Source organism: Phyllostomus hastatus, unplaced genomic scaffold (assembly GCF_019186645.2).
Source record: "Phyllostomus hastatus isolate PE091 unplaced genomic scaffold, TTU_PhHast_1.1 phas_contig_159, whole genome shotgun sequence".
NCBI lineage: Eukaryota > Metazoa > Chordata > Mammalia > Chiroptera > Phyllostomidae > Phyllostomus > Phyllostomus hastatus.
In genome coordinates, this window is record NW_025333640.1 from 30476187 (window position 1) to 30498219 (window position 22033).

General features: G+C 44.3%; 1 pseudogene; it reads right to left on the reverse strand.

Moving 5' to 3' along the window:
• Positions 1 to 9784: 9784 nt before the first annotated feature.
• Positions 9785 to 10268, reverse strand: LOC123814079 (annotated as a pseudogene).
• Positions 10269 to 22033: the final 11765 nt, after the last annotated feature.

Here is a 22033-nt window from a genome sequence, read left to right on the forward strand (position 1 = left end):
AAGCTATACGTGTGCATACATTTGTTACCCTTACTTACTAGATAAACTGCAGTGTTCTATATGCACAGGTCCCCACCTTGCTTTTTTCATTTAACTGTGCACCTGGAGATGGCTCTATGGCAGTACACAGAGGTAGTCCTCATTACTTTTCACGGTGGCATAGAACTCCCTGGGTGGGTCCCATGGTTATGTCAATCAGTCTCCTACCGATGGACATTTCCGTTGCTTCTAATATTTACTATCACAAATATTGCTTCAGTGAATAGCTTCTTGCACATTTTTTTTTGCATTTTTGCCAGTGTATCTTTGGGATAGATTTCTGAAAGGGGGATTGCTAGGTCAAATACAGATGTAACTTTGCTAGCTGTTGAAACAGTCCTTCCGTTGGAGCCATACCATTTTGCACTCCCAAAATAGCCGTGTACTGAGTGCCTGTTTCCTGTCGGAGTGTATTGTCAAGCATTGGAGTTTTGATCATGTGATAGATGAAAAAATCTCACTGTCACTTTAATTTGCATTTCTTTTATTAAGAGTGAGGTTGAACTTTTTTCAATTTGGTTTAAGTCCATGTACATTTCTTTTCCTGAAAACTATCTGTTCATATCTCTAATAAAATTTTTTAAATATTTATTTCTTTATTTTTAGAGAGAGGGAGAGGAAGGAGAGAAACATCAATGAGTGGTCGCCTCTTGAGTGCCCCCTTCTGGGGACCTGGCCCACAACCCAGGCATGTGTCCTGACTGGGATGGGAACCAGAGACCCTTTGGTTCACAGGCTGGCACTCAGTCCACTGAGCCACACCAGCCAGGGCCTAGTGAATTTTTTAGTGTTAGCACTTTCCTATTCTATTTTTTAGAAGCTCTTTATGTACTAGAGATGGTAAACTTTTGTTTTTAATATAAATTATGAATATTTTTTCTAATTTGTCATTCATCTTATGGTATTTTTTGTAGTGCAAGAGATTTTTAATTTTTAGGTAATCAAGTTTCTGGTTTTTTCTGAATTTTGAGCCATTGTTAGTGTAGCGGGATGGGGGAAAATAGCCACGAATGCTTCCCCCGTGTGCACAGTCTTGTGAAGTGTGACTTTCTGCATCTTCCTATCAAAAGATGGGGACTATTATTCCATCCCCTAGAATTCAGGCTTGCCTTGTATTTCTTTAAGATTTATTTTATTTATTTGGAGCCGGGGGAAGGAATGGGGGGAAAAGAAGGAGAGAAACATTGAAGTGAGAGAGAAACATCAGTCGGTTGCCTCCCATACGTGCCCTAACCGGGGACACCAAACCTACAACCCAGACAAGTGCACTGACTGGGAATCCAACTGGCGACTTTTCGCTTTGCGGGACGATGCCCAACCAGTTGAACCACACCAGTCAGGGCTTGCCTTGTTTTGATAGACTCCTGTGAAAATGACTTGGTGAGAGTTCTCATACTCTTGGGCCCCTGGGACCACCATGTGAAGAAGCCTGCATTAGCCTCCACGAGAAGGAGAGACCGTCTGGAGAGAGAGGCCCCACCTCCAGCCAGGCCATCCCAGACCATCCAGCTCCAGCCCGGAGGCCGGACAACCGCAGTCGTCTGAGTGAGCCCAGGCAAGATCAGAAGAGAGCCACCCAGCCGAACACAGACCAGATTTCTGGGCCACATACCTGTGAGCAAATAAAACGGCTGTGTATTATGCCACGAAAAGGGGGTCGTTTAAGCAGCGGTATTGGAGTTAAGATAAGAAATAAAACTTAACTTTGAACTTTGGTGCAGACTTGCTTTGGTGTTGTTGCATTTCACATTCCTCACCAGGGGCGAAGAAAGAGCTAGCTGTGTCCAGCAGATGCAGAAATTTTCTGGCTTAACCTTCTGGCCGAGTGCTGCCTTCTCTAAAACCTTATTTAGAACCACTGAATGCCAAGTGCGACTGCACACTGAAGGCTTCTGTGTTCCTTGTAACACTCCGTATGTATTTAAAATAATCCTTTGAAGCAGCTCTTATCACATCCAAAAGCAACCTATGTTTTATTAACCTTTTTCAACTTTAACAAGCAATGTGATGTAAGTTTCACAACAGTTTCCATCGGCAGCACTTTAACTATCAGACCGTTGACTGATTTTAATTAAATAAAAGATATACATTAAAAAAAGTCAGAGTGAAATAGAGCATGGGGCCCAGAGTGTGAAACCCAGTGGTAAAGCTAAACCCTGGCAGCAGGATCAGATAACCACATCACCTCTCCTGACGAAGACAGGAATGTAAAGGAAAACTAAGTTTACAAAAATGCGACGCCCATTCAGATGAGACAAGGATATTTAAAAATCATTTTGTATTTAAAGTTAGTTACTTCCCATTTAAATGTTATTTTAACTATTGAGAGAAATGTGCGGCACAGTCATGAACAATGGACCTGAGATAACTACTCGGTCCATTTTTTTTTTTAATCTGAATTTTCTGTTACAAAGGACAGTGTGTTTCAAGCCAGCTTTTGAGAATTGCAGCTGGATTCAGGAAAGATTAGTTTCTGAATGTGCTAGTAATTTCTGTGCCAAGTATTTGTCCTGTCAGATGGCATCTGTCAACCAGAAGCAACTCTGTCAACTATAATAAAGCACATTATATAATGTTTTTACTAGTTAAATATCTGTCTGAAAAATTTTCTAGAAGCAAAATATTTATTTTACTTTTTTTTCAGCTCAGTTTTTAGTGAACAAGTTGGAGGCATTTGTAAAGTTAAATATTAATATTTGAATTTTTCACGTGGATGTATAATTTTAAATGATCATTGCCCACATGAATGATTAAGCTCATATAAAAACTCAACTTCTACTTTCTGAGACTATTTCTGGGGAGGGGGAAGGGAATGACAAGAACATTAGTTTTTCTCCTTCATCACATGACAGAAGACGAGAAGATCGAAGACCGTGGGTATTGTTACTCCCCTTCAGGAAGAAGCATCTCTCCTCACACACCAGAAGTGCTTTCACTCAGCGCTAAGGAGAGGGTCTCCTGCGGTGAGGAAGATTCTCTGTAGACTGTGGTTGTATCTATGGTGCTTCAGGCAGGAACCAAACAGCATGACCGATTATACTGATTGGTAAACTTCATCTTTGGATCAGACAATAATTAATTGAATTTATCATGCAATGATTTGATTCTGTCATTAAGAGATTTAGAAAAACAGGTTTCATGAAGCCACAAACCAGTTATTTTAGTCATACAGAACTTTCAATAAGGAAAATAGTACATTTTTAAATAGACCTCAAATAGTAGCAACATATTCTGGAACCAAACTCTTGAATTTATCAGCATCATCTCTCCCCCTCCTCCTAGTCCTCTCCATCTCCAAACTGTCCCCGACAGTCACCTTGGTTCAGTTCCTCACACCTTTAGCTGCTGGGCAAGTCTGCCTGCTCTTCAAGGCACAACTGTCCTTCTAAAATGGTGAGTAGATCCTGGTGGCTCCTAAGGTAAAACTTTTCTCTAACCCGCCAATATCCGACTGAGGTCATTTAAACTTGTTAATACTCTACTGTCAAGATTCTTATTCTACAGTATGACATCCAAGGCCCTCCACAAAACGCACCTGTCGATCTCTCCCCAATCTTATTTTCCACCCTTAATCCGATAATCCTGTAGCCTCCAGCCACCCTTCCCTGCCCGTGAGCCAGACAGCCTCGGTGATTTAGCAGCATCATCACTTGAACTTGCCATCCTGTTTGTTTCATGCCTCGAGGATCTTGTCCTCGTAGTTCGCTCCACCTGGAAAGACACTCCCGACCCCTCAACTGCCTCAACTTCTAATTACTCAGCTCCAACAACATCTGCTTCACAACACCTTTCCTCACCTGACTGAGCTGAATCTATCACACCTTCTTCTGTGTCATTCTGTGCCTTACTCTAGCGTTGTTTTTCAATTACTTCTTTATGTTTTAGACTTTTGGAATTGAATGGGAATTGCCTGAGAAGAAAAACTACTACAGTAAGGCCCTCAAAAATGTTTGTCAAATGGTGTTTTAAGGCTCAGGGAATTGTGGCCCATTTTACAAAGCTGACCTCCATAAAAACGCTGATAGGCAGCCCTTTTATTTATTTATTTGAGAGGGGAAGGGAGGGAGAAACATCAGTGTATGGTTGTCTCTCACATGGCCCCTACTAGGGACCTGGCCTGCAACCCAGGCATGTGCCCTGACTGGGAATTGAACCTGTGACCCTTGAGTTCGCAGCCCACGCTCAATGCACTGAGCTACGCAGGCCAGGGCGATTGATAGGCAGTCCTTTTTGACCTACAGAAATAGCAATTCCATAGCACCCAACCTAAACGTACCCCAAGAGGTAGTAAGTCTTGAGAAGAGTTAAGATTGTTAACTTCACTAAAATAATTATAACTTCTAATGCAAATCCAGAATTTTCTCAGATTATGTTGGGAGTTCAGCTAAAGAGATCCCCAAATATAAACGTGGGTGGGTTTTTTTTGTCATAAAGAAATCAGCCCACTTGTTCTGAGTGAAATTTTCATCTGTCACTGGATTGCCTTACAGTTAGTATGGAGGGAGCCTCCAGCTCCACTCTGAGGTTGCTGGGGCTCCGGGATGAAACCTCTGCTGCGACGACTTTCCGTACTTTCTGTACTTTTTGAAAAAGGAAGCGTGCATGTACAGGCATCTCGCTCAGGCCTCTGTCTACGTGCTTCTCTTCTTATCTTTGTTAGCAGCCTGGAGAGGACGAGCCCGGGATGGGGGTTCAGCAGCGCTCTGGGGAGCCTTTCCAGCCCCAGCGCAAGCATCGCCGTGCTGCTCAGTGCCCGTGAGAACTGCCGCGGTGGGCAGATTCCAGTGCAGTTGCGCGTGTCGCCCACATCACTGCCGCTTCGCGGTCCCCGAGAGCCGGCGTGCCGCGTCTTTACGCGGGACTCCGACAGTCACTGGCTGTCTCCTAAGCTGAAGGTTGTTGAACAGAAATGCCCAGTCTCTTCGTAGGACTCCTCAAAACTCTTTCAAAACTCAAGTCGATATAATGAAAGTTGTTGGTGTGAGCGTTTCTATAAGTTCTGGCAAAGACATTGCTTGTCCGACAACAGCTCACTTCAAAAGAGTGACCCACGCAGGCAGCGGTAATAAAGCAGGATTCCGTCTGAGCTTTTTCATTCCTGTTGGCACTTTGGTTATGGTAATATATCCCGCTTCTCCCAAAAGGCAATTTCCTGCTTCCTCATAGCTCAGTGTTAACTGGAAGCAGAATTTCTCATATCCTCGTCAGCATACGCACTTGGCCGTCATCTGGGCGGTGTGCAATATCTGTGTGTGGGCGAGGTTTGTCTCGCCAAGTTTGCCGTCTGATAGAAATATCTGGCTACAAATATATGCTTCAAATATAAAGGAAGTTGTGTGTGTTGGGGGGAACTTACCCTGCTAGATATAAAGACTTATAAAGCTAGAGTTTAAGATAGTCGATGTGGATGGATGGATAAACAGCCAATGGGAAGGAATAGGGGGCTGAGAAAGGCCACCAGTGTATGGAATGGGTCTGTTTGACTGAGTGGCAATCAGTGAGGAAATGATGAACTTGGTAAGTGGAGCAGGGGCTATCGGGCATCTGCATGGAAAGGCACATAAAATTAGCCCCTTCCCTCATGACACACACACACACACACACACACACACACACACACACAATTTGAAGTGGATTAACAATTTAAAAGTGAGGACAACCATTCTTAAGATTTTGGAAGAAAATCATCTTCTGACTTCAGGAAACGGCAGGACACCTCCATGTGAATGAGGATACAACGTGCCCGCAGCCCTCAGGCGGTGCCTGCACACGCAGTGCCTGCACATGCAGTGCCTGCACACATGTGCACTCCAGGGTAGGTGATTGTGATCAGGGACACCCAGTTGTGCATTTGTTACTTTCTTCCAATACTTACCTTCCTGGGCTTTTTTAAAAAAGACTTTTGCATGCCCTGGCTGGTATAGCTCAGTGGATTGAGTGCGGGCCTGCAAACCAAGGGGTTGCCGGTTCGATTCCCAGTCAGGGTACATGCCTGGGTTGCAGGCCAGGTGTTCAGTTGGGGGCACGTGAAGGGCAACCATACACTGATGTTTCTCTCCCTCTCTTTCTCCTTTCCTCCCCTCTCTCTAATAAATAAATACATAAAATCTTTTAAAAATAAAAAAAAGATTTTTTCATTTATTTTTAGAAAGAGGGAAAGGGAGAAAGAAAGAAAGAGGGAGAGATATATCAATGTGTGGTTGCCTCTCATGTGCCCCCTGCCAGGGACCTGACCTACAACCCAGGCATGTGCCCTGACTGGGAATCGAACCAGTGACCCTTTGGTTCACAGGCCGCCACTCAATCCACTGAGCCACACCAGCCAGGGCTGTACTTTAAAAGCTACTTTACAGTAGCTTGCAATAAGCCCCAACCATACTGTGTGAAAATTAATGTAGGGAAATGTGAAAACAGGCAGAAAGAAGAGGCAATAATTATAGATTCATGAGTGATTTTATGAAATATAAGATCTTCCTGCACCTTAAACCTCCCACTGAAAGTTAACCACTCATTATACTGACTTCAGTTGTAATTTAGTTTTAAAGGAGTGTGGATATTATAGTTCCTTACTATGGAAAGGAAATCCAGTTATGAAAATTCATTCAATTACAATAAGAATGAGTCCTACTTAGGGCATTTCAAAATCTCAGGACTTGGTGAAACTCCCACAGGGAATCTTCTTCCTGCCTCCTTGCGTGAATTCCAGAGAACTCTGTCAGAGACCCAGAAAGCACAGATAAGTGGCATTTTCAGGAAGGTAATTCTGGTTCCCTTTTGCAGCCTCCACACCAAGAAAAGGTGGAACCAGCTGGCACTTCCCCCGGTCGCTGCAGACTGGATGCAGAGCAGCTAGTGGCAGCCGAAGTGTTCTCCATGGCCAGAGGACACAGAGAGGCATGGCCTTTCCCCTTCCTTTGGCTTGCTGGGACCAGGGGGACAGGAGGTGCCGTCGTAGTCCCAGATGCGACCAATGAGTAGCTGAGTGAGAGGGGTGTCTACGTTAGCACAGAGAGAGGGATAACAGTTGTTGTCGTTGTTTCCTCTTTGGAATTTTAAGAATTGGACATTACTTGCTTCTTTTCCCTTTGGCAAGTTTTAATTAAAAAAAAATTCCTTGTCTTTGAATGGTTAGAAAATACTTGATTTTCTTCCAGCCATTTTTCTTGAAGCAATTTCCTGTTTTACTTTCAAAAATGTTAAATGTGGGGTGGGGATAAAGAAATATCTACCGGACTTGAGGACAAATAATCCTTATATAGGGCTGAATCTGAAGTACCAAGAGAAGTACAGGCTTGCCATCTCTTATAATTGGTTAAAAAAGATGGGACTAAAAAGATAAAAATCTGTCGTTTGATCCCCTTACAGTTAATGTGGAAAGAGCTCCCGGCTGCATTTTGAGGTTGCCGGGGCTACAGGACGACTCCCTCCTGGTGTCTGTGACAGGCTCTGCAACTGGCCAGAGCGATGAAGACCAGTGCTTAGGCCGGGCTGCGGCTGCATCTGTCTGTCAAATGGCAGTTTGAGAACAATTTTTCTCCTTAGCCATAGGGGTTGCAGATTTAAGACTAGAACTATCTTTCTTTTCTTTCCCTTTCTCTGTTCTTTTCCCTTTTCTTTTCCTTCCCCTTCCCTTCCTTTTCCCTCCCCTCTCCTCCCCTCCCCTCCCTTTCCTTTCCTTTCCTTTCCTTTCCTTTCCTTTCCTTTCCTTTCCTTTCCTTTCCTTTCCTTTCCTTTCCTTTCCTTTCCTTTCCTTTCCTTTCCTTTCCCTTCCTCTCCTCTTTCTCTCTTTCTCTCTTTCTTTTTGTGGTCCAGAGGGAATTGAGAATACTGAGCTTAGAAGAGAAGGAAAGGGTCCACATTCTTCATAATATTACCTGGTTATCATTTCCTGCCAGTCATTTCAAACCCTGCCACACAGCAAAAACTCTTGCTGAAAATGGAAGGGTGATTATCTTCATTCTCAGACTTTCCTAAGTGTGAAAAGAGAGCCAGAGTGATTTCCTAGTGTCCTCTTGGACAGAAGAAACTGAACGAAAACCGACGCATGCTTCTCCATTTTTTTTTCAACGACCCCTGACAAACTTTGCAGCATCAAGTCTTGTTGGTGGGGTTCTCCAACCAACTTTTTTTTTATATTTGGTCAAATCAATTCACTACTTTTCACAACTCCGAATAACCTTTCTTAATGGACTTTTACTGAACTGCCTGCTACTGACATTGTACCAGTGTGGATAGACCGAGAAGCAGCAACATTGCAGCCGGGGAGAAAGAAAATAAACAACATGCCAGGTACTATGCTGGGACATAGAAGTGTGAAAGCAGCTGTGGAAGCCTCTAGGAGGACAGGGGAGTGAGTGGTGGTCACAGAGGGCTTCCTGGCAAAGACACTCTCTCACCAGAGTGTGAAGGATGAGCAGGTTAGCCAGATGAAGACGTGGGACCTTAGCTCCGTGGTCATTGCTTTCCGGTGAAGGGAGAAGTCAGGGCAACCAGTCAGAGTGGAAGGTGGTTGGGGTTTACAGGTGATTCCTGTGGGCCCTGCCACCGTGTTACTCAGAGCATGTGCCACAGTGAGTGCCGGGGGAGAGCCAGTGCCACCTGGAGCTCCCACACTTTGGAACTGACCATTGATGACCACATAGCAGGTGCACGTTCGGACGGAACCACTGCCTTTCTGGCCCTTCCACTCGGTGCCGCTGTCGGCATTATCTGCATGCCTGAAGCACCTCTGTGCTTTCATGTGACCTAGTTATTTTAAAAATGTGGATGTTATGTAATCAGAACACTGATACCTGGAGGCAATGCTCTTTGCCTTTAGTCGAGTATTTTATTGACTACCCTTCGTCTCAGCTAACCCATCTGGACTGCATTATACTACTTCATAACCATGAAAAGGTTCCCTTTTTTGGCAGGCAATAAAACATTATGATGGTTATGATATTGTTTGGCATTTTCTTGGTTTTAGAAGACAGAAATATATAATAAAGCATTTTGCTAACTGTTTGAATTTAAATTTTCATTTTTCAGGAAGAATAATACATGCATCTACAGCCTAGCCATTAAATTCTAAATATGACCCATTTAAGAGATACATTTTTTTAAAATATCATTCTTTTGAAGGTATTTCCTGACATTCTTCCTTCCTTCTAATCACCCCCTTCAGACCCCCAAAACTCTGTGCAAGGCTGCGGCTGCGCTCCTGGAGCACACAAAGTGATGGGCTCTGTTCCTGAGCTCTGGCATAGGTCTGCCTCGAGCTCCCTCCGTGCTGTGCGCTGAGAGGTCGAGGTGCCAGTCGCAGCTCAGCAGGGCACGCGTGACCAGGCAGGGCCCGTGGTAGCACTCCTGGTCACGGGAGGGATGACGCCACCCTCACTCTTGACTTTCCAGAGTGAACTAGTGAGATGTTTTCCTTTTACAGGTGAACCACACTTGACTCCTTGATCCCTGGCTTCTGGAGGGGGCCTGCCCTTCCCCGGGGCCTCCAGGACCCTGGTCTGAGGCCCAGGACAGCTGTGGTGCTGCTGAAACCCAGATAGCACTGGGGCCGAGGGCCCGGCCAGGTGGGCCGGCTCATCCCCTCACTCCTCCATCATTCCTAAGTAGTTACAGAGCGACTGGTACTTGTCAGGCACTGCTCCGACCAGACCCCAAGATAGACAAAAATCCTAGTCTTTAAGAGGCTTATATTCTTTTGGGGAAATAATTTTTCATGGAGTTTGCTCTTTACAAACACACCGGAGCATCACGCGATGCTGCCAGCATTGACCGCAGTCCTGGGGAACAAACATGCACATTCCTCTGCAACTGGTCCGGGTGGCAGAGCCTTTCATCTCGCCTGTACTGTTTACTGTGACCCCTGCATTATCTTCAGAATAATGAAACACACCATCTTTGCTCCCGTAGGACTGGTTGTCGAATTGCCGCCGCTGGAAGCCCCTTCTTTCTGAGCTCTCGTTCGCCCTTTTTTTGACTGGGGCCGTCACCCTGCCTCCCACACCAGCAGCGGGAAGTCCGTCTCTTCAGTGGCCCCTGGATCCCGTTCACGGAGAGGATGCACGGATTTTTGGCTCCTGTGTGGTCGGCACAGTCGATCACGGCTCCTACTGGGAGACTTAGGGAAACCTGGAATTTTGCACCCGAGGACCCACCACGTGCTCGCTTCCGCATCTTGAACGCCAGAGAGGGGCTTATGTTCTAAGCTACATTCCTGTTAGCCCCTGGGCCCTGCTCTGCGTTTCCATGGCTACTGATACAGGTCAGTATCAGTCACTTTCCATGGTCTCTGAGGGTGAGGTTGGGACAAAGTGTTTCTTCCAGGTTCTTTGCTCCCGTGTCACTCTTAGAAGTGGCCTTCTCAGTACAGCTCTTCCAACTCCTTACATGCAGGTGTTTTTTTGTTTTGTTTTGTTTTATTTTTCTAAAGCATGCAGTAGTATCTAAGGAGGGAGCAATTCCTGTCTCCACTACACCCTGTGCCCCAAGGCAACATCTACCTCCAAGGAGGCAGGTCGTGCAGAAAGTTCTGGAACATCAGTGCCGCTTGTCCCTCCCCTACAGTACAGTTCTTCTCAAGGACTTTCCTCTCCCACAGTCATTTTAACCTCCTGATTCCTACCAGCTCCCCCCCTTTGCCCCAGACATGAACTAATAAATGTAAACCTTAAAAGGAGAGATCTGTATCTCATTTTCTAATATCACAAAGGTTTCTCTCTCCCTTACCTACGTGGATTTGTAGATGCAAATTCGAGTGAGGATAGAATACCTTACAGCTTCGCTAGACAGCACCCAAGCTGAGATGCCAACAGACAGTTCTCTCCTTTTATCTAAGTGTCTAAGCCCCAGGCATCTGTTGAGCTAAAAAGTATCCTGTTATATAAGACATACAATAAACATTGTACTAAAGGTAAGTTTTTAAAAAGTTACCTAAATATTGCCTGGCTTTTTTATTTTCAATTAGGCTCTCTCCAGGTATTATTGTAAAAAGTAACATACGATCATTTATAAAATTAGAGAATAAACATAGAAAGACAAAAATATAATCCATATCCCACTATCCAGAGGTAATGATACTTCTAGTTCCATTCCATTTTATATATTTTAACTTCTAATCTCTCAAAAACATTTCGATTAAAATTTTCATTATATTGCCCTCAAAATCATATAGAAAGACAGAGTCTAAAACTTTTCTAGTTTTCCCTTACAATTTCATTTCTGAGAGTTAATCACTGTTAATAGTGACTAGACATTTTTTGTGTACACAACCTTATATTTTTATTCTTTTTGAATCTATAGGTTTTTTTTTTGGTTTGATTTGTAAAATGTAACATTTCATTTCTCGGACATCTTTGCTGAGGCTTGTTTTATGTATCACATAATCCACTTACTTCAAGTGTCCAGTTCAATGACGTGCAGTACAGTGTTTGTTTTTACTGCTGGACATGGACAACTATCACCATGCGTGAGTTCCAGAGCATTTTCATCCCGCAGCAAGATCCCTCGTGCACATCCGCTGCCAACCCACGTCCCCTGGGCCCTCCCCCGGGGCCAACACTGCCTACGTTCTGTAGCCAGAGCTTTGCCTTTTCTGGGCATTTCACGTAAATGATATCATACACCATGTGGTCTCTTGTGTCTGCTTTCATTTAGGGTAATACATATATCTATGGAAAGTACAGAAGGGTGTTTATAGATGCCTAATGAGTATTACTTGAAGACAATCCTTCACAAGTAAAAACAGAAAGAAGTTTTAAGTATTGCTAACATTAGGGAGGAAATTGAGTAATTATCAGCCATTGAGAACCCGTGGAAGATGTCTAAGCTTTTTTCACGTTCCACTCTTCCCCCTAGTGGCCAGGACGAAAAAAGTCCTGTATATTTGTAGTTTGAACACATCACAGAGTCTCGGAGTACTCCTGAATGAGAGACATACTACACTCGGGAATTTCTTGTAAGAGATGTTTCCTTTTTGTTTACTGGGGGCCCTTCATAAAGCATATTTCCTGGGGGGCATAAATTATCATTTTTTGCAATTCTTCCCACCGTCAAGTCTACCAGCCTCCTCAGGAGGACGGATTCAGTACTGTGTTAGGAGCTCGAGGTGTGCGCATGCCCAACTGCCCAAGTTCAAACCCCAAAGCTGCTGCGTGCTGGTTATGGGACCTGGGGCAGGTGCCCACTCGGCGTCTGAGTTTCTTCTCCTGTAAGATGAGGATGATACTCAGAGCCGCCTTATGAGTATGTTGGGAGGGCTGAGTGAATTAAGCTGCATGGATCTCCTTAGGACAGTCCTGGCACATAGTAGGAGTTGACTGAATCCTGTGTGGCCTCTGTTCCTCGTTGTCTGCCTACATCCCTACCACAGTACACGCCCAAGGCAGTCCTTCCTTCCCGGGGCTCTGCTGTTGTCCTGGCCCTTCCTCCTAAGGACTTCGTTTTGGTAATTTTCTCATCTTTCTCCCTTTGTACTTCCTTCCACCCACCCCGTGTTGCCTCTCTAGTTCAAGACTCCACGGTGCGCGGGCCATAATGGAGACCGCTGTTACGGCCTTCTGATTAGTCACCCTGCGCCGACCCTTACAGCGCGCTGCCAGTCAGCAACCCGGGCACTTAAAAACATTTGTATTTTAACAACACGAACCAGAACTTGTTTCTGCGCGAGAGTAATATTTTGTAGAATGGGAAATCTGAATGCTGTATGTGATGGATGTTTTCTAGTAAAAAACAAACAAAAAAAAACCCCAGCTCCCTTGCAGCCAGCCACGGAAGCCTGGCAGTTCTGCTTCTCCAGCGCCAGCACTGGAACCACCGCCTTCCCAGATCCGGAGGCAGGCCAGGCCTGAGCAGGGCAGGCAGTATGCCTCCAGCCCATTGTCACCCACAGCCGGCGTCTGCGATGAAGTCTCCTGTCACGAGTCCTATAGCTCTGCTGTTCCCACGCTTCCTCCGTGAGCCCGGCACCTCCCCTCCAAGCTGCCTGCTTCCCACCCACCTGCTGTGTTTGCCGAGGGGGTGTGGGTCTCCACTTCTGCTGCCGTCTGCTTGAGGCACAGGGGCCCTGGGCCAGACGTGAAATCTTTCCTGACCAGTAACTTACTGAGTTGGGATATTTGAAATATGCTTAGGTTTTTGTTATCTTTCTTTCCAAGGTGTTAGACCGGGCCTCTATCCCCTCTAGTTTTTCGGGGGTCCTGCTGGAGGTCGCATGGACCGCTCAACACTGCTGTTCACCTCACTCTGAATAACATCTCCCCCAGGGGAGCCTCCTGCTGACTTGCTCTGCCCCCCAGATTAGAACTCCCTGGATATTGTGGGAGGTGGGGATGCTTATGCCTCCTCTGCATTGACAGATGGTGAGTGGCCAAGTTCAAGTACACATAGGAGATCTTGTTTCTTTCTCCATAAAAGCAAGAGATAGGTTCATTTCCTCCCTTAGCCACGAGCTCTCCTTCATGAGAAACTGACCAGGAGAGCCTCCATCTTCCATCCCTGGCCCAGTGGGGCTGCAACATTGACAAGAATTGAAGTGAAGGCCCACACGCCATATGTCTATCGTTGTAGAGATTATCTATCAAGTGGACAGATTGTTCAATAAAGTCTATATTCAGAATATATACCTTCAGAATAATAATTGGCATATGTGGAAAGTGCCCTGGCTGATGTGGCTCAGTGGATTGAGTGCTGGCCTGTGAACCAAAGGGTCGCTGGTTTGATTTCCAGTCAGGGCACATGCCTGGGATGCAGGTCAAGTCCCCAGTAGGGGGCACTCAAGAGGCAAGCACACATTGATGTTTCTCTTCCTGTCTTCCTCCCTTCTCCTCACTCTAAAAATAAATAAATGGACTCTTTAAAAAGATGTATAAAGCTATGTTTTTTTTAATATTACTAAAATTGACAAAACATTAAAGATAAATGAAGTTAATTATTATCGCCTGTCTAGGTGTTCTATCGATGAGTATAAAATAAAGGCAGTCGCAATTAATCAATGTTTACATATTTATTTCTCTGGCCCTCATTTCAGCAAAGCACCAGTGGCGCCGTTATAATCAAGGTTTTCACAACGATGAGCCCTGACACTCACTGTCGCAGCTATGTGGGGAAATGGAGAAACACCCTTTGCTCTGGCTCTGTGGCTAATGCGCCTGGCCTCTCTCTGCTCCTTGCACTTTCTGGCCCCCAGGTAAAGAGGAAGAGATTTGAATGGAGAGTTTGCAGAAGAAGCTGAACATGTTCAGTTCTTCCCCCTTGTTTTCTCTTTGACTTTTGTCTGCCCTCAAGGTGCAGGCCACTGCTCAGCTTTTCTGTGTGGCTGTCCAGCACTGCCTATGATGAGGCAGGTAAGTTCAATTCAGGGGCGGAATATTAGGTAACCCCCTTGGCCAACACACCTAATCCACACCCTCGACTGCCTTTAATGGCAATAAAGGTGATAGTTTTGCTTTCCTGCTGCCTTACTCTTCTCTCTCTCTCTCTCTCTCTCTCTCTCTCTCTCTCAATTGGTGCCACATTTGGGCAGGAAACAGATGTATCATTCATTGGGCCCTGTAAATTCTAACACGCAGGGGGCATGAGGTTTCCATGGGCATACAGTCTGGACATTGTGCTTTCACAGTTCTGCCCAAATGTGGGCACAACTTTTAACTAATTCTCGGTAACATAACTTAAGCCATGGCTTTACTGGAGGTTCAGGGAGGGTATGCAACACAGAAAGTAATATCACTCCAGTTCAATCCCGGGTCCCCGCCTGGCTCCCGCACTGTTGTGGCTGATCTGGGACGGCTCACTCTGTCTCCCCCAAAACTGCTCCGTCACGCTGATCACCACACCTCTGCCCCAGAATCCAGCCCCAAGAGCCCTGGCCCCACTGAGTCCCAGCAGAGCAGGAGGACCTTCTCGCCGCTGAGGCACAGCTCACCTCTCCAAGTCCTCAGCTTCTCTCTCTTTCTCCGAGCCGACCTCTCCCCAAGTTGAGTGACAGTGAGAACAGAGTTTCTCAGAGAAAAATCTGTCACAGAAGAATTCGTCCCCATATACAGATGTGACTTCTGGTCCTGTGGTTCCTACAGGGCAGCTCCGAGACACAGTTCCAGAGCCTGGGTCACAGAGTTGAATACCATCCTGGGTGGTGAACCAATCGATCACACCATTCACAGGGAATTACATCAAGCCTCGGCCAGTTCTTCTCCTAGCTGCTCCTCCTGCCTGAAGAGAAGATTAGGCCTGAGCGTCAGTTCCACGCTCTCTGCCCTCTGAATTCTGCATCTCCAAACAGCTGCTCCGCAACAACACGCAAGTCTCCCTGGAAGCGTGGCAGAGAATCTGCCTGCCCAATGCTCTGAGAAAACTTCGCAGCACAGTTAGTGACTTACGGCCTAGCAATTATGACCTTTGTGGAGATAATGTCACAGTTGATCGGATACCCTTCATCTGATAGCCCTAACCTCATTACTTGGCAGCTGTGTCAATAGGGTCCCAAGGAAAGCAGATAATGAGACGGAGTTGGGAGATTTATTAGCAAAGAAAGTCTCGGAAAGATAGAGGAGAGGGTACTGGGTTGGGCAGAGATATCCATCAGACCACGGTGCAGATCTGGGGTTTGGAAAAGGAAAGGGAGGAAGTGGGACGTGGCAGAGAGAGCCTCAGGCCAATGCTGATCTGATGGAGTCCCAGCCGTCCCACCAGAGCACATGGCCTGTGGGAGGAGTGCAGCTTTGGGCAGAAAGGAGCAGGCCCAGCAACCCTGCCGTGCACAGTCATTGGCTGGGGCTGCCTGGAGGACCTCGGCCTGCAGCTGAAAGCCTGGGTGAACACTTCCTTGTCACTGAACAGCAAGTTCCTTCTGAAGAGGCCTAAGCATGTGCCTTCTTGGTTTCCACAGTAGGGACCTTTGCATTTTTCAGCCAGCTTTCCATCCTGTTACACGACCAAGTGGAACCTCAAAAATGTTTGCCTGACTTAGCCAGGTAGCTCAGTTGGCTACAGCATCATCCTGATATACCAGGGATGTAGGTTTAACCCCTGGTCAGCACACATACAAGAGTCAACTGATGAATGCATAAGTGAATGGAACAACAAATTGATGTGTGTGTGCATCTCTCTTCCCTTCTCCTTCTTTCTCTCTAAAATCAATCAATAAAATGTTTGTTTAAAGTTTTGCTGATCATTTTGGTAAGATTGCTCTTCTCTTTTACTTCTTTCCATCACTACTGCCCCGTTCCAAGCCATTATCCCTTGCTAGCACTACTGCAATAATTTCTCCTGGTTTTCCCATTCCACACTGTTCTTCTCACTGCAGTCAGTCATCTTGTCAAATACAAGTCTAATCAAAACCCCTAGTAGCTTAGCATTATTCTTAAAAAAAAAAATACACTTAAATCCTTGACATCACTCTCAGGGTCCTGAGGGTCAGCCCCAGTGCCCTCTTCAGTCTAACCTCATACCCCCACCCGCTCTGCTCCAATGCAGTGCTTCTTCCTATCCCGGAAAATGAGTCTTGCTTCTTCCCCAGGGCTCTCGTATGTGCCAATCCTTCTCCTTGGGATGCTTCTTGAATCCTTTCCACTTCTGAGAAATACAACATGATGCAACACACTTTGGTGTCTGTTCACTTTTTCCCTATTCAGCATACTCTAAACTTGACTATAAAAATTAGGCACAATGTAGGTCAGAGGGCATAATTTTTATAAAAATATAACTGAACGTATAGAGAAAGTACAAAGAGGCATGTAAAAAAGTGAGGATGATATTACCGCCCAAGGCACATGCAGAATAAGTTGAACACAATTATTGTTTTTGAAGAAATAATTTATTGTTTTAATTATTTTTCAGATTACTGTGAAAACCAAGTTTGTAGCCAATTATTTCTGTGGAAGCATGAAAAAATTCTGTGGTGTTCTGAGAAAAGGAGAAAATGGATAAATGTAGGACTTCCATTTCTGGCAGTACAGTCAACAAGATAACTCGAAAAACTTCTTGCCATGTAATATCTAGAGATTTTGGATAAAATATAACTAATGTTTATTTCTTTGTTTATTGAGGGGGGTAAGAGAGGAAGAGAAATATTGATGTGTGAGAGAAACATTGATCGGTTGCCTCTCATTCACCTCCAACTGTGGACCTGGCCCATAACCCAGGCATGTGCCCTGACCCAAAATCTGACCAGCAACCTTTTGGTTGGCAGACCAGTGCTCAGTCCGCCGAGCCGCACCAGCCAAGGCGAATTAATATTCTTTTAAATAGATGTCTTGGAAATATCTCTAAGGGAAAGGGGGAGGGGAGAGCAAAACCATATCGACAATTGATGAAATTAGGTGAAGTTTATTGAGGTGTTTTTTCACTTTTCCATGAGCTTGAAATTTCTCAAATTAAAAAATAAAGAAAGCCTTGGCCGCTGTGGCTCAGTGGAGTGACTGCTGGCCTGAGAACCAAGGGGTCACCGGTTCAAGTCCCAGTCAAGCCCCACACTGGGGCACATGCCTGGGTTTCGGGCTGAGTCCCCAGTGTGGGGGTGTGCAGGAGGCAGCCACACAATGATATTTCTCTTCCTCTTTGTCTCTCTCCTTTTTCCTCTCTAAAAATAAATATATACAATATTTTAAAAAACACATTTAAAAAATAAAGTAAAACAATAGCAAAAATAGCAACAGTGTAGACCCCAAGTTCTGAACACAGCATCACGAGAGACAGGGAAGAGGATGAGGGGGCAACCAAAATTAAAGCGTATCACGATCCTTTTATTCTACAGGATGGTGGGGATCATTATTTTCTAGAGATACAGAGAAGAGAGAGGTTTTACATGCTTTTAACTTATGCTAAGTGTGACTGCATACTTTTTAATGTGTTGTTACTCCCAAAGACATTAGACATGCTCATTTAAATATCTCTAAAAGTAGTGAAAGACACACACAAGAACATTTATCTGAGTATTATTTACAGCAGCTCACTGAAACAACCTGTTTGAGAAGCTAAGTGGATTATGAGATATATACACACACACATATATATTCCGAAGAATATGATGCAATCGCTAATGCTGATGATGTTCCTCCCTCTTTACTGCCTTGAAAAGATTTCATCCATATGAATGAGTAAAATAGATCAGAGAATACATGTATGAGCTCATCTTTTTCTTCTTTTATTTTTAATCTTTTTTGTCATTTATTGAATTTTTTTATTTTTGATGTATCTATGAGTTCATTTATATAAAATTCTTTTTTATATGTCAATGATAATGAGAAAGCTTGTTTTGGTTAAGTGTCCAGATTATTTTTACTTTGTCCTTTACACTTTTCTGTATTAGAATTTGTTAAAATGGGTATGTATTATTCTTTTAAAAAGTATTTTATTTATTTATTTTTTAGAGAGGGGGAAAGGGAGGGAGAAAGAGAGAAAGAGAGGGAGAGAAACATGGATGTAGGAGAGAAACATTGAGCGGTTGCCTCTCGTAGGCCCCCAACCAGGGGACCTGGCCTGCAACCCAGGCGTGTGCCCTGACTGGGAACTGAACCAGTGACCTTTCGGCACCCAACCCACTGGGTGGCATGTGTTATTTAAACAAAACAAAACAAAACAAAACAAAACAGTAAAGCTGTAACATGTAAATGATAAAGTAAATTCCAAGTACTTTTTGCTCTTCCATTTTCACCTGGGCTACGTCCATTAGCAAAGCAGTGAAATCATTGTACCTGGGAATGAAGAGGAGAGAAGGCTAGCGAAGACTGGAGTTGGCTGTGCTTCCTCCCCTTTTATAAGCAGTCGAGCTTCTTCGGTCTGTAATAGGACTTCAGTGTACACAAAGAAGTCCGCTGCATTTTTCTTGTCTGGAAGTTAGAAACATGTGACCTATTACTCTCCGGCGAGGAGATGCACAAAGAGAAAGGAGCGGTCATTTCCCCGGGTGATTTGAATGAAAAAAGGGCTTCTGAAGAGTCAGCTTCTGGGGATTAGGGAAGCAGCTCTGGTCAAATGAAATGCTCTAAGGCTATGGAATTCAATATCAAAGAATTTTTCACAATCGCAGTACTCAAGGTGACCCCTCCTTTCACATTCTGTCAAAATTCCATCTAATTCATTTACCAGAATACATTGTAGTTCCTTCTCAGCGGTTCACTCCCATCTTTTCTAAACCTGGCATGAAGGCATCACGATTTTGGCAAACTATGTAAGGGCACACATAAGCTTTCTTTAAGTTACGAGGTGTGGGTGCCTCCTCGGCCCAAGGATGCACCAGGGTTTGCAGGTGTTATGGGACCCGCAGGTGAGGAAATGAATCTGAGAGTCTGAGAAGCAGTTGGTATTAAAATGTGTGTCCTGGCCTAAGCCCCCTAGTCCAGCTTCCTGCTTGTACAGTTATGAACATTTGTCCAACTCTGAAGGGCCACAAGGTCTATTTTCAAAATAATCTAGTCAGCAGGCAGTCCCCAACCTTTTGGGCACCAGGGACTATTTTTTTCGTGGAATACAATTTTTCCCTCATGGGAGATGATGGAGGGGATGGTTTCGGGATGATTCAAGTGCATAACATTCAAGCTCACCTCCTGCTGTGCGGCTCAACTCCTAACAAGCCCAAACTGTCTGGTCATCGGGACCCCTGCTCTAGATTATGTAAATATTAACCTCCCGATGAGAATACAAACACTGTGTGTGGGAGTATAAATTTGTGCAAACTTTCTGAAAGACAATTTGACAAAAAATTTTGCTATGGACTCATTGTGCATCCCCAAATTTAAATGTTGAAGCCTTATAACCCTCCCCCACAATGTGACTGTATTTGGGGATAGGACCTGCAGGGAGGTAATTAAGGTTAAATGAGGTCCTCAGGGCGGGGCTCTAATGACAATGATCAGACAGAGCTGGTGCCCTTAGATAAGGAGAAGAGACACCAGAACCCTCAAGCACTACTTTTGTAGCCCAGACAGCTCTGAATACCATATTCTGCCGTGTATAATGCACTACCGTGTATACTGTGCACCCATGTCTTTGGGCACATTATATACATTATTATACCCATTATTATATCTGTGGTATGCAATCACTATACCCATGCATAAGGTACATCCTTATTTTTCCCTCAAAAATTTGGGCAAAAGAGTGTGCATTGTATACAGCAAAATACGGTACAGGACTTTGAGCCCATTATTTAGCCTTTGTATTAGCTTATTATTATTGACTTTTCTTTCTACATCCTACTGATCTCCGGAGAACTTTACTCCTTGCTCCACCCCAGTAAACATAGTTTTACAAGTGGTTTCGACAGAGACTTGCCTATGTGGTATAATTGGGAGGATGGTGAGGGCACTGCCCATCCAAACCATTATTTATTAAACATGACAATTCCAGCAGTGAACTTGTGTTAAACAAATTATTGGCAAAGGCAATCTTGGTCTCTGGGCATAATTTGCCCACAAGGACACACACACACACACACACACACACACACATACACACTCCCCGCTCTGTCCCTCTCCCTCTCGCTCTCTCTCCTTCCATGACAGTGGTGTTCCAGTGGCCTGCCATGTTGCTTCAACCTGGAACTCCACATCACTGCCTTGCAGGGCTGGCCTCACAGGCGTGCACCCCATGCAGTCGCCCAGGCCCTCCCCCAGAGAAGGGCCCTGGGCTTGCCTTAATGTTCTGCTGTTGCTGCCGCCTTGAAATTCTTAATAATTTTTGAACAGGGCCCTTTGCCTTCATTTTGCACTGGGCCCCACACATTCTATAGTGAGAATCGCTGTGTGGGGTGGAAGCATTGTCCTTAGAGAAGCCTGATTTTGAGAGCAAATCATTTACCTGAGAAGCACGCCACATGAACACCAGTTATCACCCATTTTGTCACATTAATTAATGTGTTAATTCATTAAGACAGCGGAACTCTGAAGGATTGAAGCAGTGAGCCTCTAAGATTTTTGGTGTAGAGAAGCAGCCTGAGTAGGTCTAGAGCGTGAATGCTCCCTTCACTGGGAAGGAAAAATGAAGGCACTATTTGTGCTATGTATCATGCTAGTTATGTTAATTCTGCTTAACTTCGAGTTTTTTATTTCATAGATGCGCAAAATGAAAGATGCTAGGTTATTTTACCTATAATTCTAAGAGGTGACATTTTTATTCTTCAGAGTCAGATAAATGATTAGAATAATTTGGTTTTTGCTAAAGGCAGTTATAATTCTGTTTATAATTTCTTTTCAAAATTTATGAAATCTATACACTGGGTATTTTTCAGTCAGAAAATGAAAATCCTTCCTGTAGTATTATACACTTTTACTTTATATTAAATCTTAGATATTACTTAAGGAGGTATTCTTCTCTATTTTACTAGACTTGTTTTGAGTCAAAACTGATAATAATGTTCTTTTTTAAAAAAAATATTTATTTATTTATTCTTTTTAGAAAGGAGGGAGGGAGGGAGAAAGACAGGGAGAGAAACATCAATGTGTGCTTGCCTCTTACGTGGCCCCCCTGGTGACCTGGCCTGCAACCCAGGCATGTGCCCTGACTGGGAATCAAACCAGCAACCCTTTGATTCACAGCCTGTGCTCAATCTACTAAGCTACACTGGCCAGGGCTGATAACAATGTTCTTCTAAACAACATTTATGTATTGCACCAGAGTTTATATCATACATTTTATTTAATTTTGCATTACATTCATTTTAATGTATTCAAAAAACAAGTTAAAACCAACATTTATGATAGTCTGTATTCAATCAGCAAGTCTTATTGCTTTTCATTATTTTACTGTAAAGGCAAAGAATGCAAAAGTCAACTGTTAAAATGTAAAAAAAACCCCCAGAAAATTGTACTTGAACAACAATTAAAATAAAATAAAGGGAGGGGGGCTGAGATGGGGGTAAAAGGCAGAAAATTGTACTTGAACAACAATTAAAATTTTTTTAAAAATGTAAAAAAGCCCTGGCTGGTGTAGCTCAGTGGATTGAGCACGGGCTGTAAACCAAAGCATCGCAGGTTTGATTCCCAGTCAGGGCACATGCCAGGGTTTG